General features: G+C 43.4%; 1 pseudogene; it reads left to right on the forward strand.

Annotated features, from left to right (window-relative positions):
- Positions 1-1,429: 1,429 nt before the first annotated feature.
- LOC133377028 (tigger transposable element-derived protein 1-like) lies at positions 1,430-10,065 on the forward strand (annotated as a pseudogene).
- Positions 10,066-14,180: the final 4,115 nt, after the last annotated feature.

Raw genomic sequence — 14,180 nt, forward strand, 5'->3', positions numbered from 1 at the left:
ACTTGTAAATCTCTCCAGAAGTTCATTGAGACACTGTGTGTAAGATTGTCTCAGCGTGTACAGCGACTTATAAAGAAACATCACATGATTTTTAGATTTTCTCTGATACATCTTCTCAAGCTTTTCCCATATTTCCTTAGCATTTTTACAGCCCATGTAAACATTTAGTTCCTCATCTTGATAAAGCTGAAATCAGAAGAGACATCACTTTGGCATGCTTACGCTTCCAGGAGGCAGTGGCTGATTGATCCGCTGCTGAGGATTCAGGATCAGTCAGGACTCCATGTAGATCCTCCCCTTCCAAAAGTGCCATAAAGTGCCATCATTTGAAGACTCCAAATTGCATAATTGTCTTTCTCCAGCCTTGGGACGCTTGTCTTAAGTGTTGATTCTTCAGCCATGATTTCTCATCTTTCGTTCTGTTTTTCTTTCTCTAATCTAAAGTCTCCTTTTGATCTCTTTTGTAAATCACACACAGTACTTAGAGTTTTAGCTTTCAGGCACAACTCGCAGTTCAATTTAGCTTACTGGGAGGTATTAACCCTTTGTTATGGATATGTGAAGGAACTCCGTGCTCTGAGCTGTATGTGCCAGTGTGTGTATTTACTCAAGAACCAGGCTTTTGCCCTGCATTTTAATAACTGAGATTTAAGACTAAAAAAAAAATAAGAAAAGCTACTTTATTTATAGAAATACATACTAGATAGGAAAGGTGTATCTAGTTGGAGGTGCAATGTCCAGGTTTCGGTATTGCTCTCATGGTTCAGGAGAGAGAACAAAGACAGAGATGTCTCCACTCTCCTCGGACATTTGGGAAAAAATATGAAGGAAGAAGGGGCGCCAGCTTCCCTGAATAACTCAATCCTTGGAAGACAGAAACAAAAGTCAAAGGGATCTTGATAGGCTGGAGCATTGGGCTGAAAACAACAGAATTAAATTTAAGAGGGATAAATGCAAAGTTCTACACCTAGGAAAAAGAAACCAAATGCACAGTTATAAGATGGGGGATACTTGGCTAAGTAATACTACATGCAAGAAGGATCGTGGGATTGTTGTTGATCACAAGCTGCATATAAGCCAACAGTGTGCTGTGGCTGCAAAAAAAAAAAGGCAAATGCTATTTTAGGCTACATTAACAGAAGTATAGTTTCCAAATTGCATGAAGTATTGGTTCCCCTCTATTCGGCCCTGGTTAGGTCTCATCTTGAGTATTGTGTCTAGGTCTGAAGACAGTATTGTGTCCAGGTCTGAAGCAGCAAGGAGAGAAATTGGCTACCATTTGGTATATCAAGTGATTTGGAGATCCTCCAAATAAAAGTAGCCTGTAGGCAATTCATCTCCTGCACTCATTGGAAGACTGGTCTTCCCATGAGTTAGCAGAGTTTAACATGCTTGTGGAAACACCTATATTATAGGTCCTATAAAAACGATGGCGCTCATAAATCATCAGGTGATGGGTTTTGAAAGGTAGTGTTAAGAGACAGAGATTTACTTTAAAAATATTCGTAGCTGGAGGCCTTGCATGTGACAAAGGAAAGTGGATTTCCTTAAATAAAATGTCAAAATGAGAACATCTATTGCACATTTTTATGAATGTATATGTGATTTTTTATATATATTTAACACTACAGCATGGGAGTGTGTTTACGTGTAGCTTCAGTAATTAAACTTGTTCAGTCAGATATTAGTTGTCACATTGTGTTAAAGGAATCCTCAGCATATTCCCTTGAAAGGGTTGGACTACCTGCAGTCCTGTCATCTGTTCATGTCCCTTGAATGTCTCTTTGGCAGGTTCAGTGGAACTGCAACCTCTTTGTTATTTTTTTTAACCTTTCTTGGTCAGGAAGTGTGTGTGGGAGAGAGAGAGATGAGAGTTGTGAACAGAATGGTATATTTTGAGCTCTAATTGAAGCCAACTACTGGACATGGATAGTCTACTATATGTTCCAGGGTGGTAAGAAAGAGACACTCAAAACTGTTTTGAGTGTGCTTGGTTGAGTGAAGAAAAAGAAAACTGGGGGGAAAAACAAGGTTAAAGGCAGTAGTCGTAAGATCAGCAGATGAGTAGTCCCGGTAGTCTCAGGCTGTGGTCTGAAGAAGGCACATAAGGCCAGCTCCCTAAGTAGGGTCAGGTTTGGTCAGTGCCTGGATGGGAGACCGCCTGGGAACCATATGTAAACTCCCTTGGGTTTCATGAAAAGAAAGATGGGGTATAAATGTAATAAATAAATAATAAAATAAATAAATAAATAGTCCATCCTCAGCATGAGATGCATGGTGTGGGGACCCAGGAAAGGACTTTTGAGTGGTGGCTCTTTGTACGTAGAACACCCTCCCTGTTGAGGAGTATCTGGCCCCATCTTTTTACAGCTTTAGACAGCTAGCTAAGATGCATCTTTTCTGCAGCCTTTGGAGTAGTAGAGACCTGATTACTGCTGCTGTTTGTAACTTTTTAAAGTAATTTATTTAACTATGTGAAGGAATGTATTTTTTATGGATTTTTTCTATTTGCCTGTTGTAAACTATCCTGTGACGTTGACATTGATAATATATCAATTATCTAAATAAAATAAAGAGTTTGGTTAAGTAGTACCTTACAACAGGTTCAGAAGAGGGCAACAAGGAAGATCAGGGGACTGGAAACAAAGCCCTGTGAGGAGAGACTGAGAGAACTGGGCATGTTTAGCCTTGAGAAGAGAAGACTGAGGGGGGATATGATAGCACTCTTCAGGTACATGAGAGGTTGCCACACAGAGGAGGCCAGGATCTCTTCTCTGTCATCCCAGACTTCAGGACACAGAATAATGGGCTCAAGTTACAGGAAGCCATATTTCAACTGAACATCAGGAAAAACTTTCTGCCTGTTAGAGCGGTATGACAATGGAACCAATGACCTAGGGAGGTGGTGGGCTCTCCATCACTGGAGGCATTCAAGAGGCAGTTGGACAGCCACCTGCCAGGTATGCTTTAATTTGGATTTCTGCATTGAGCAGGGGGTTGGACTCGATGGCCTCATAGTCCTTTTCCAACTCTAATATTCTATGATTCAAAATTACTTAATGCACAAGGAAATTATTCATTTAAGCCCCCTTTCTTTGGAAATCCCACATCCAGCCAACAACAGTGCTCCTGGTATAGCTGCAGCTTCATTTCTGCAGCAGTAACAGGATGAAACAATCCCAGACCTCAGCATTTTACCATTGGTTGCAAGCACATAAGAGGAACTCACTCGGCATTACAACTTTAGATTGCTTTTATGCCAGTTTAACTGTTGTGGGTTCCTGCAAAGAATCCAGGAAATTATAGTTTATAATAAAAGCTCAAAGCACCATTTACAGAACTTCAGTTGCAATTCCCCAGGAAGAAGTAATTACTGTTAAACCAGTTTAAATACTATATATAGCGTAGCTTTATTTCTTCACTCAGAGAACCCTGAACAATATCTACTGAAATAAAAAGGGTTATTGGACACTCTCACTGAGTTCCCAGTGATGGCAGCCAACAAAATTGCAAAAGAGTGCACACTGGGGAGAATAGCTGGGCCATTTCCATCACTCCCTTTACCAGACCTCTGGGTGTCCCCTTTGGGTGTAGTGCCCAAGAAGGCACCCAGTCTTATAACCAATCTGTTCCTTCCCAAGGGGTCAATGACTCAGTCTCCCAGAGTTATGTCCAGTATGCTATGCCTCCTTCAACCATGCAGTCCAAAAAGTGAGAGAATGTGGCCCGACACACTTATGGCTAAGTGCGACATCCAGTCAACCTTCCAGCTCCTCCAAATGCATCCACAGGATTATAACATCCTTGGGTTTAAGTTTAGGGAAAGCTGGTATGTTGATGTTCTATTGCCTGTGCTGCATTTGAGGCATTCAGCATCTTCTAGGAATGGGTGATTTATGGCAATCTGGGAATCTCCAGACAACTCGCTACCTGGATGATTTCCTGTTTGCAGGCCCAGATGGTACCAGTGAGTGAGTGCCATGAACTGGTGTCTGTATTTCAGAGGCTGGCAGACCATTTGGAGTTCCCCTGGCCCCTGATAAAACAGAGGGACCCACTCACATACTGACATAGTTGGGTATTCAGTTAGATTCCATAGATATTCAATGGGGCAATGTAACAGTCTCCAAAGCCAAGCTATTGGTCACCATCCATAAGTCAAGGGTCATCTTTTTCCCCAGCTAGGGGATCCTGCACTCTCCAGGACATCAGGACGTACCTCCTTTTGTCGCCAAAGGGGCAGGGCAGTTCTTTATTCACCAAGACACCTCTCCCCTCACAAGACATGAGTTAGCAGGGGTACTCAACAATGCCTGAAAAAAGCCACCTTGCATCCATGAGAACGAGGGCTTATCTACACGGTGGTTTACTGTGTGTTTAGGGCTACTCACAGCCCCTTTTAATTTGCATGGTTCACATGACATTACTGGCAAACTGAAGCTATCACTCAGTTCGGAACCATCCCCACTGGTTGGCCAGCACAATCACAGGATCTAATGCTCATCAATCCCAAGGGTGTTCCCAACTGCTTACTGGGCTCCAACTGCTGGTTGGACTCACAGTATTCCTTCAGTATGGACTGTTGGAATGGAAGCCAATTCTTGCCCTACTGGCATGCCAACCCCGCTTGCTTGCTTTAACTATTTAACGTGTGGCCTGTTTTCACCCATAACCCTCAACCAGTTGTCTGCTGTATTCCCATGGTGAAGGGGAGGAATGCAGCATGCACCTGCCTCTCAAGACAGACAGCAAACAAAAACAGCCAAATCAGGATTCCTTAGGATTTGCATAGATCACATACAAGATACCCAAGAGCTCTCAAATTAGTTATCTAGAAGTAACATAAAATACACTGCATTATAATAATGGATCTGAAATGTTTGAAATCTCACATTATCAATTTAACATGGCATTCATGTGGCTTCTAAGCAAGATCCAGAGGGGCTGCAACATCCACACTACACTACACTTGTGTAAATACATCTTTTGTTAGAGAAGTGCAATTCCAGAAAACATTAAAACCCCAATGTGGAAGCAGTCTCACTTACATTTTCAATTACAAACTGTGAATGTTCACACCCATAAGGGTCAGGTTTTAGTACACAAGGGTGGTCTCAAAAGAAAGGAAAATTCCCCTCTAACCCAGCTTTTTTAACCCACTCATTCACCCACCCCACCAGAACTGGACAGACCAAACTCTCCTTTTGGCCTGTGGCCTGGGGGATCATTGACTAAACAGTAATGAGGGTGGAGAGACAACTCAAAGCCCTGGCCTGCACACACCAGACTCTCTCCTTTTAGGCTGAATAGGCCTATCCTCAAATCCCAAACTCACCGCATATAGGAGCACCACAGCAGTGATGGTGGATGGTGTAGTCTGGAGAGTAGATTAACCTCCTCCCAACACAAGGCAGGCAGCAATGCAAGCTGTTGCAAGTTACAAAACACACGTGAACTCTTCACAAATCCACCATTTTTTCTCCCAATTCTATCACTCATTTAAATGCAATAGTTGAAAAAGTGAAAACTGCATATTTATCATAGAGGGAGACTTACACTCTGTCTATTGTATCCACCATGCTCTCCCTCTCTCTCACCAAATTCTGTTTTTTTTTTTTTTTAAAAAAGGCTCAACTTACAGCCACATCCTTCTGCCTGCCTATAAGGAGTGTGATTCAAAAAGTTTGGAGGTGGTCTAGAGGAAACAGCTCTGGAGTCTGGCACATGCAGCTCCCTGGGCTACTCAAAAAGTAGAATCACAGTATCATAGAATTGGAATGGGCCTATAAGACCATCGAGTCTAACCCCCTGCTCAATGCAAGAGTCCAAGTTAAAGCATACCCAACAGGAGCCTGTCTAGCTCTTGAATGCCTCCAGTGTTGGAGAGCCCATCACCTCCCTAGGTAATTGGTTCCATTGTCATACCACTCTAACAGTCAGGAAGTTTTCCCTGATGTTCAGCTGAAATCTGGCTTCCTGTAAGTTGAGCCCATTATTCCGTATCCCGCACTCTGGAATGATCAAGAAGAGATCCTGGCCCTCCTCTGTATGGCAATCTTCCAAGTACTTGAAGAGTGCTATCATATCTCCCCTCAATCTTCTTTTGTCAAGGCTAAACATGCCGAGTTCTTCCAGTCTCTCCTCATAGGGCTTTGTTTCCAGTCCCCTGATCATCCTCGTTGCCCTCCTCTGAACCTGTTCCAGTTTGTCTGCATCCTTCTTCAAGTATGGTAAGGTCTAACCAGTGCCAAATAGAGGGGAACCAATACTTCACGTGATTTGGAAATGTAGGCTAAAACAGAATTTGCCTCTTTTGCAGCCACATCACACTGTTGGCTCATATTCAGCTTGTGATCAACAACAATCCCAAGATCCTTCTCACATGTAGTATAGAAAACCAAGGAGAAGGTATAAAATCTAGGCAAAAATACTTTTGACAAAATGCCATTTATGCTTTATATCTGTATCTATAATTAGTAATAAAGCTGAATGATGTATGTAAAGCATTTTTTCTCTTTCCCTTTTTTTATTATTATTTTAGTACTACTTAGTAATTTTCTTTTCCTTAGTAAACATTATTTAAAAGGGGTTACAGTGGGGCCCTGCTTTATGCTTTACAGCGCTTCGCTAATGTGGTGGTTTCAAATTGGGTCCCTGTCCCACATGTGTGGCGCTTGTTCTGTTTTTGCGGCGATTTTGCGATTTTGCAGTATGATGCAATTGATGGCGCCCGTCGCTCTGAGAGTGTCAACAGAGCTTGGAAACGTTCCTCCTACAGTTGGGCTGATGGGAGTTGTAGTTGAAGCAAGGAACGTTTCCAAGCTCTGAGTCTGAGAAGAGCATCGGGAGCCATTTTACAGTGTACTACTGTATTGTTGGTGCAGTTTGATTCAGCGTTTGTGCATTCAGCATCTCTGTGTTCTGGCAGTTTTCCAAAACAGTACTGTACGACTGGAGAGGCTCGAGGAGTTGGGAGTTGGAGGTACTGCTTGGCAGTGGTTCCGCTCCTACTTGGTGGGTCGTCTCCAGAAGGTAGTGCTTGGGGAACATTGCTCGACACCGTGGGTTCTCCAATATGGAGTCCCGCAGGGGTCAGTTTTGTCCCCCCTGCTTTTTAATATCTACATGAAGCCGTTGGGGGAGGTCATCAGGAGTTTTGGAGTGCGTTGTCATCAGTATGCTGATGACACGCAGCTCTACTTCTCCTTTTCATCTTCTTCAGGTGAGGCTGTCGATGTGCTGAACCGTTGCCTGGCCGCGACAATGGACTGGATGAGAGTTAACAAACTGAGGCTCAATCCAGACAAGACTGAGATGCTGTTGGTGGATGGTTTCTCTGATCGGATGGTGGATATATACCCTGTCCTGGACGGGGTTACACTCCCCCTAAAGGAGCGGGAGTAGTCTGGGAGTCTTTTTAGACTCTTCCCTCTCACTTGAGGCTCAAGTAGCCTCGGTGGCAAGGAATGCGTTCTACCAACTTCGGTTGGTGGCCCAGCTACGTCCCTATTTGAGTAAAGAGGACCTTACATCAGTGGTACATGCTCTGGTAACCTCGCGTTTGGATTACTGCAATGCGCTCTACGTAGGGCTACCTCTGAAGACAGTTCGGAAGCTACAGCTAGTGCAAAATGCGGCAGCCAGACTGCTAACAAGGACCAAGCGGTCCGAGCATATAACACCTGTTCTGGCCAGCTTGCACTGGTTGCCAATATGCTTCTGGGCTAGATTCAAAGTGTTGGTATTAACCTATAAAGCCTTATACGGTGCGGGACCACGATACCTTGAGGAACGCCTCTCCCGATATGAACCAGCCCGTACACTACGTTCTGCTACGAAGGCCCTCCTCCGGGTTCCAACTCATAGGGAGGCCCGGAGGGTGGTGACAAGATCTAGGGCCTTCTCAGTGGTGGCCCCCGAACTATGGAACAGTCTTCCCGAGGAAGTGCGCTTGGCGCCGACACTGTTTTCTTTTCGGCGCCAAGTTAAAACCTTCCTATTCTCTGAAGCATTTTAATTTAAGTTAATCCTAAAATTTTGTTGCATTGATTTTAGACTGTTTTTATGTTTTATTGTATCATATTGTGTCATTTATTGTATTTCCTATGTTCACCGCCCAGAGAGCTATTGCTAGTCGGGTGCTATATAAGTTTAATAAATAATAATAAAATAATATTATACTGTACACTGTATGTATAAAAATATAATAATTTATAATACTTATACTTTATTTATAATATATAAATATAATATATATTATATACAGTACTGTAATACTGTAGTGTATATAATATATACTGTACTGTATACAGTAAAAATATAAAAAATATACTGTATACAGTACAATACTCTACTGTATAAAATATATACAGTACTGTACAGTAATATTTTTGTGTTAATTACAATGGCATCTCAATGTAGTACTAGTGATAAAAAAGGAGTTGTAAGTCTCTTACTTTAGCTGCCAAGTTAGAAATGATTAAGCTAAGTGAGCAAGGCATGTCTATGGTTTGGCTCACCAAACAATTAGCACAGTTGTGAACACTAAGGAGGAAGTGTTGAAGGAAATTAAAAGTGCCACACCAGTGAACACTTCAGTTATAAGAAAACGTGATAGCCTTATTGCTGTCATGGAAAAACTTTTAGTGGTGTGGATTGAAAATCAAACCAGCTATAACGTGCCTTTAACATCCAGGGCAAGGCTCTAAGTCTCTTCAATGCTATGAAGGCTGAGAGGATGAATTCGAAGCTAGCAGAGGCTGGTTTAACAGGTTTAAGGAAAGAAGCCATCTCCACAACATCAAAGTGCAGGGTGAAGCAGCTCGTGCTGATGCAGAAGCTGCAGAAAGGTATCCACGTGAGCTGGCAAAGATAATTGAAGATGGTGGATATACTCAGCAACGTGGATTTTCAACGTGGATGAAACTGGGCTATATTGGAAGAAAATGCCGTCTAGGACTTTCATTGCTAAAGAGGAGAAGTCAATGCCTGGCTTCAACGCTGCAAAAGACAGGCTAACTCTCTTGTTAGGGGCTAACACAGCTGGTGATTGCAAGTTAAAACCTATGATGATTTATCACTCTGAAAATCCTAGGGCCCTAAAAAACTATGCTAAAGCTAGCCTCCCTGTTTATTATAAATCCAATTCAAAAGCTTGGATGACTGGCAGTCTTTTCTCAAATTGGTTCACGGACTATTTTAAGCCTACAGTTGAGGCTTACTGCAAGGAAAAGAAAATTCCTTTCAAGATTTTACTTCTTACAGACAATGCCCCTGGCCATCCTTGAGCTCTAGAAGATATGTACAAGGAGATAAATGTTATTTTTCTACCTGCAAATACAACTTCATTGCTGCAGCCTATGGACCAAGGTGTAATTGCAGCATTTAAATCCTATTACTTAAGAAGAACTTTTGCTAAGGCTATAAATGCCTTAGATAACAATACAGTACCTGGGCAAAGTGAAAATAAACTAAAAGCATTTTGGAAAGGCTTCACGATTTTGGATGGTATAAAAACTATTAGAGATGCATGGCAGGAAGTTAAAGAAACAACAGTGAAAGGTGTTTGGAAGAAGCTAATTCCCACACTTGTGGATGATTGTGAAGGCTTTGAGAATCCAGTGGAGGAAGTCACTACAAGTTGTGGAAATGGCAAGAGAATTAGAATTGGAAGTCGAGCCTGAGGATGTGGCAGAATTGCTTGTCTCTCATGACGAGACCCTAACGGATGAAGATCTTCTTCTGACTGAAGAGCAAAGAAGGATATTTCGCGAAGAGGAGTCCCATCCCGATGATAGTCCTGCTGTGCCTAGAGAAATGACAACCAAGGAATTGGAAGAAGCTATCAATTGTATAGAAATGGGGATGGCAGCTTTTGAGAGGATTGATCCAAATTTTGAAAGAAGTTCTAAAGTGAATGCAAGCCTTCTAAACGATATTGCATGCTATAAAGAAATTCTAAGGAAAAGGAGACGAGAATTCATCAGGCAAAGTTCATTGCTTTCCTACTTTAAGAAAGTACCATTGCAATCTTTGACAGCAACAGCTACAGCTAGCCTTGAATAACCTTCAACTTCAACGTCAACATCAACAGTAAGAGCTTCATCCAAGTCTCCACCATCAAAACAAATAAGATTTGATGATGAGTCAGATGATGGAGACTTGGATGACTTGGACTCAGATGATGAATATGTACCATGCAACAGAGAGCCAGCCGGCCTCACAGCCCTAAAGGATGTAGCAAGTGCTTCTTTTTACCCAGCCTTTCAGTACAGGTAGCTGTTTTGGGAGAACTTTGCACTTGGGCTTCTATACAGTACAGTACCATCTGCTGTGAGGCAGACTGAAGAAGGAACTGCTGCTGCTCCCAGCCAGTTCTAACACTTAGAAAACACCTGTTTATGTGTGGTATCATCAGTCTTGCCATCTCTCTCCTGCGTGTGCTGCCCATTTTTCTGACTTTCCGTTGTGTTAACGGCCCAATCTCAACACCCTAAAGGATGAAAGGGCAGACTACACCAAGCACTTCTCTGCCCAGAGGCTGATCACCTTTTCCTGCGCAGGAATGACACCTGCATCAGCTCCAACCCACTCCTCAGTGCCGTGCCAGGAGATCCAGCAAAGATAGAAGCACTGCAGCCAAGATAAGCAATGTGTGTTTACCGAGTGAGTGAGTGAGAGAGAGAGTGGGGATGGCTGGGAGGGCGAGCGGGCAGGAGGGACAAGCAAGGGAGGCGGTGGAGGGCAAGCGACCAAGCGAACATGCAAGTGGGAGGGTGAGACGGCAGGGGGGACAAGCAAGAGAGGAGGCGGAGGGCAAGTGAGGGCTTAAGCAAACAGATGGCAAACAGGCAAGTGAGGGAGGTGGCAAAGGTCAAGCGAGCGAGCAAGCAAACAGGCAGGGGGGAGGGTGAGCTGGCAGGGGGGGACAAGCGAGAGAGGCGGCGGAGGGCAAGCGAGCGCTTAAGCGAACAGGCAGCAAACAGGCAAGTGAGGGAGGCGGTGGAGAAAAGCAGAACATCGATCAACTGTTGGGGGGGAGCTCCCCGCACTACAGCTGATTGATGTTCAGCTTTCTGGCGATTTTCGTGTACAGTAAATGGTCAGACCCATTTGCTCAATCTTTTTGCTGACGACATAGCTCTGATGTTGTCTAACCCAGAAGAAGCAATTCCAGCACTAATGAAAGAAATCCAGACCTATGGGAAAGTGGCAGGTCTTGAGATTAATTTTCAAAAATCAGAACTCTTATGCTTTAATATGCCTCCAAAATTGACCCCAAAATTACAAGTAATCTCCAAACTGAAGATATGCTCCAAGTCATTCAAATATCTTGGAGTGGTGATCCCGAAAAACCTATCCAAATTAATGCAATTAAATTTTACTCCCATAATTAAGGAAATAATACATATGCTAAAAGAAAGGTCCCAATTCTCCTTATCATGGCTGGGCCGGATTGCAGCAATAAAATGTCTATTTTACCTAAATTAAAGGCCTCTCCTGATTCAGATGTTACAGAGAAATAGAGCTGGGTATCATCAGTGTACTGCTGACACCTCATTCCAGATCTCCTGATGGCCGCTTCCAAGGGTTTCATGTAGATGTTAAACAGCATGGGGGACAAGATGGTACCCTGCGGCTCCCCACAGCACAACTGCCAGGGGGACAAAAGACAATTGCCCAATACTGTTCTCTGAACACGACCCTGGAGACTCTGTAAAATAGTGTCTCCAATACCCATCTCACCAAGTCGGTCCAGAAGGATACCATGGTCACTGGTATCAAAAGCTGCCAAGAGATCAAGTAAGAATAACAGGGTTGCACTCCCCCTGTCCTTCTCCTGATAAAGGTCATCCAACAGGGCTCCCAAGGCCAATTCAGTCCTGTAACCAGGCCTGAACCCAGACTGGGATGGGTCAAGATAATCTGTTTCATTCAAGAGTATTTGCAATTGCTGCACCACAACCCTCTCTTGCAATTCTCCCTTCCCCCTGCACAACTTTTAAAGATACAGAAGACCTCTTGGTTGCCAGGCCCAGCCTCCAAGAGGTCTTCTGTATCTTTAAAAGTTGTGCAGGGGAAGGGAGAATTCCACTTTGTGGTTTTTCCCATTACAGTGTTGAGAAAACCTGCACTCGGCTGAGTGTTTCCTCTTAAAGATACAGAGTCATTCTCAGGCCCTGAGCCTGGCAACCCTATGTAGGATATAATTAGGCAAGATAAGGTCTGGTTGCAGCTGTACCAATTTGTGGGCGGGACGGGGGAGAGAAAAAAATGACCCTTTATAGTACAAAGATGCATCAATCTGGTTAAGGCAAGTAAAATGTGATGTATGTAATACAAGGATGGACCCGCAATCCAGTACTTGTCTACTCAGAAGTAAGTCCCATTGGGTTTAATGGGAGTTACTCCCAGGCAAGTATGTATTGTGTACACACTTACCTGGGAGTAAGTCCCATTGAACCCAATAAAGCTTACTTCTGATTAGACATGTATTGCATTGCAGCCTTAGTTTCCTTTTTCCCCATTTTAATTCTGCCTTCTGTATCTTCACAACAGCCCTGTGAGGTAGGTTAGGCTGAGAGTTAGGGACTGGACCAAGGCAATAAATAAGCAAAAACAATGATGAGTAAAAATTTAAAATGTGAAAATGCTCATGCTCAGAGTATTTTTGTCAGTCTTTGTCAAGGCTTTGTGCGTGGGTTTCATGTCTGCTGTCTCATAACTTCCTTTTGCCCGAAAATGTCGTATTTCATACTGTTACAGAGGTTCTTTTTTAAAAAAAAAATTGCCCAAATTCTGTGATTGTTGGTTTTTTTACTTGAGTTCTTTGCATGGTTTAGGGGTAGCATTGCAGGAGATCATGCTCTTATGGACAGCTGTGGGGCAGGTAGAAATTAAACGGAGTAAGCCTTTTTTGTATGGAAATACAATTATGGGGAAAGCTTCACCTGTGACCATTCTATCTATCAGACATCTTATTCCTTGTGTGTGCCCCCCTCCCCAGACTTATTTTGATTTGTGAATGCCACGACTATTGCCATTCCCTCCCCCCATTTATCTTTGCAACAACCCTGTGAGGTAACTTAGGCTGAGACAATATTAGGGTTGCCAGGCTCAGGGCCTGAGACTGATCCTGTGTCTTTAGGAGAAGAGAAAGTCAGCCATGTGCCGGTGTTCTTGCAACATTGTAATGGGAAAAACCACAAGGTGGAATTCTCCCTTCCCCTGCCCAACTCTTAAAGATACAGAAGACGTCTTGGTTGCCAGGCCCGGCCTCCAAGCAAGACTGCATCAGGGATGATGGGAGCTGTAGTCCAGCAGCATCTGGAGAGCCATGGAGTCGCCACCCCTGAAATAGAGCATCCAGAGCTCATAAAGATGCTAATTGGAAGCCATAGCTCAGCATCACTCAGCATCTTCACTTCGTCTCTTGGCGCTTCACTTGTCTGCACTGGGTTCCATGACATGGCATCAGCCGGCAGGCGAGCGGGTGGGCGGGCTGGCAACTTTGCACATGGATTCATATCCCACCCTTCATCTCAAGAGAAGCCCAAACAAAAACACTAAAAACACTTTAAAACACCATAAAGACAGACTTTAAAACAACATATTTAACAACATTTCTAAAAATGCTTTAAAAACATCTTTTTAAAAAGGTTTAAAAACATATTTTTTAAAAAAAGGTTTAAAAACGTATTAAAAAACTATTCCAACACAGAGGTAGTTCCCACTACCCTTAACAAACTACAGTTCCCATGATTCTGTGGTGGGATTCATATGCTTCAAATGTATGTTGAATGTCCTTCAAATGCATGGTGTGGATCTACCCTAGGTATGTTACGCATTCATTAGGAGGACGTGGACAAGGTGCTTGGACAGGTACGTGCAACCACTTCGGTACTGGATCCTTGCCCCTCTTGGCTAATAAAAACTAGCAGGGATGGAACAGTTAGCTGGGCCAAGGAAGTGATAAATGCCTCTTTACGAGAGGGAGTGGTCCCTGGCCGTCTGAAAGAGGCAGTGGTGAGACCACTTCTGAAAAACCCTTCCTTGGACCCAGACAATTTTAACAGCTACAGGCCAGTGGCGAATGTTCCATTGCTGGGCAAGGTCTTGGAACGAGTGGTTGCTGGCCAGCTCCAGGCGCTATTGGATGGAACTGATTATCTAGATCCATT

This window comes from Rhineura floridana, chromosome 1, assembly GCF_030035675.1.
Source record: "Rhineura floridana isolate rRhiFlo1 chromosome 1, rRhiFlo1.hap2, whole genome shotgun sequence".
NCBI classification, from domain to species: domain Eukaryota; kingdom Metazoa; phylum Chordata; class Lepidosauria; order Squamata; family Rhineuridae; genus Rhineura; species Rhineura floridana.